General features: G+C 32.6%; 1 pseudogene; it reads left to right on the forward strand.

The window, feature by feature from the left end:
- Nucleotides 1-698: 698 nt before the first annotated feature.
- LOC149515465 (uncharacterized) lies at nucleotides 699-1557 on the forward strand (annotated as a pseudogene).
- Nucleotides 1558-2847: the final 1290 nt, after the last annotated feature.

Consider the following 2847-nt stretch of genomic DNA (forward strand, 5'->3'; position numbering starts at 1 on the left):
GAATTTGATAAAACATATACCATACTTTAACTTGGGGGAATGAACATATATATCATATTCTAACTTGGAGGACTAGATGAACTATGAACTATTCTTGAACGATCGAAGGTGGCTTGGGATTGTGGTTTTAAACATCCGATTATCGAATCTGACTCTCTTTTAGCCGTGCAAAAGATGGTGCAGCTACTTCATAGGAATGATCGATCCTTTGTTCTGGTCCATCAGGGTCCTATCCTATGTAAGCGGTTTTAACAGCTATTTACACTTAAAAAAAAAAAAAACTACTAAAAGAAAGGGTAGAAATTAAAATAGTAATTAATAAAAGAAGCATGCATGCCGCAGGGACCAATGGTGACGTAGGAAGTGGATTGTATGGTTGACCAAATACCCAGTAAATGAGCATAGGTCACCAATCTCCATCACAAAGTGTCTAGCTGTTACAACTTACAACCGAAAATACAGAACATAAATGTGTGCGGTTTCATGTCTTTCACTGATTTTAGCAATTCTCTAGGAAACACTTTATGTCCCACAAAAATATGTTATAAACAACAACTGATCAAGTCGTTGGTTGTTGCAAGATGTTTCCAGGGATGCTAATTAGACATTAATTTGTGGTTTGTTGGTACTTTGAAGATATTTTTCATATTTCAAAATTTCCTGAGATGGAAATTTTGGAAGCATAGAAGAGCTTTTGATTTCGAAGATTCATGATTCATCATTGAGCTTCGTTGAGGAGATTACTATGGGAATTAATATGAAAAGTAATGATATGTATACTAGGAAAGTCATTATAATGATAGCGTTTAGGGTTTAAGGATGTTATGGCCATGGTTGATTTTTTCTTCAATGTGTAATAATCTCTTTGTATAGATGGCAAACTATTATTATAGGAAATAACTAAGGGAAAAGCTCAACATTGATAAATGATATAAAGTCGTTTCTTGTAATTTCATGCCGTTCTCACTCTATAATCGACTCCTTCCGGTTTCTCCAATTTGTACGAGAAAAAAAAAAGAAAAAAGAAAAAAGTGAAACAATGAATGGCGAAAACGAACCAAGCTATCCAATTTCTCCATCATCTCTTAAACAAAAGCTGAAATCTTCTCTTCGTCTCCCATGGCTTCGCCACCATATCCACCACCATCATCACCAGCAACGCGTAGCGCTAAGTGGTTCAACCACTTCTGTTCCGACCCCTAGTCCAAGCCCTAGGGAGAACAACCATAACAAGCCAAGGCTAAGCGGGACATCTTCTTCTACATGGCTTAAGTCCCCGGAGTTAAAAGACAAGTGTCGTAATTTGATTAACCGCATTGGACATGGACATGGTCCTGGTCACCGTCACAGCCACAATGATGGTCATGGTCATCACGGCCATGGCCGTGGGAGACGACACTCGGCGGATTTTCGATATGATCCGTCGAGTTACGCGTTGAATTTTGATGAAGGGTGCGTAATAGCCAACTCGATGAGTTCCCTTTCAGAAACTTTACAGCTAGGTTGCCACCATCTCCTACTGCTACAACTTCTAGGGAAATCACTGCTTATACTTAAAAACAAAAGAGTTTGGTGCTTTAATGGGTTTATTATGTCCTTTTTTTCTTTTCTGAATTTGCATGGAAAAATGATGGCTTAGTAAGGATATGGTGGTAGGGATTTTTATTGTTTAAAAAAAATTGGAATTGTATATATATATTTTTCTTTGGTTGTTTTCTAGTTTATTAGTTTTAAGTTAATCTGATTTGAAATTCTGGGAATTATTAATAGTTAATGAATCCATGTCTTAATGGTACTAGGAAGAGGGTTTGGGGCTGTTTAAACTTTAAGTTTGAATTTTAATGTATGTGAATTTGATTTAATTTTATATTTTTTTGTTAATTTAATTAAATTTATTCATTAATTTTTATATTAGATATATTTGATTTTTAATTTATATCAGTGTAAAAGTGAATTTAATTACTATGATTATATACTTAATTTTTTATATCATCATATTTGTTGAAAATTGTTTGATTTTGATTCTAATTTCTATTCATGATATATCAATGAATGTGTTTGATGGAGCTGATTAATATATTTAAGAGATAGTGGTGAATTTTTGCCATTGTATTGTAAATCAATATTGAATTTTGTCATGGTTTATATTTTCAATTTCATTAAATCTTGACATTGTAATTTTAATTTTTGTTGATTTTTGGACATGAAATAATGAAAATGATGAAAATTTATCATTTTCATTAACAAAATATCATGTGAAATTAATATTATAATTCCATTATCCTTTATTCTAAAATCGATTAAATTGAATATAAAATGGTAAAAGTTGTCATTTAATTTGATAAAATATTTGGTAAATTATTTCAATTTCATTACTTTTTGTCTAATATGAAATTGAAAATATAATAATAAATTTTTAAAAGAAATTAAGAGTACTGCAGTAACAAAATTTAATATCAACAGCAAAATTCACTTTATCCTTGTATTTAATTATATATATGAAAAAAAAAAGTCATTCATAACCATGGCCATGTGGCAATAATGTAAGTTTGAGTAACAATTATCAAATAACTACCAAATTGACATCGCGGTTAAGTCTGACAAACTGTTTGACAAAAACATTTCAACAGCTGCGTCCTTGTGCATGTGCCTTTAGGCCCATCTGGAATTTAGAAAAAGCCTGATGAGTCTGAGAAGCAACGAAGCCCCAAGCAAGCAGGGCCAATGGCCACATTTGCTGTGGAACAACGCAAAGAATGTTAACATCAGATTTGGGAACTCAAAGATCCCTCAATAACAAGACAAAATACTAGATAAAAAAGGTGTAAAAGAAGCTCAGATACCACC

This window comes from Durio zibethinus, chromosome 13 (assembly GCF_047325235.1).
Source record: "Durio zibethinus cultivar Kanyao isolate XHJ-2024 chromosome 13, ASM4732523v1, whole genome shotgun sequence".
Classification (NCBI taxonomy): Eukaryota; Viridiplantae; Streptophyta; class Magnoliopsida; order Malvales; family Malvaceae; genus Durio; species Durio zibethinus.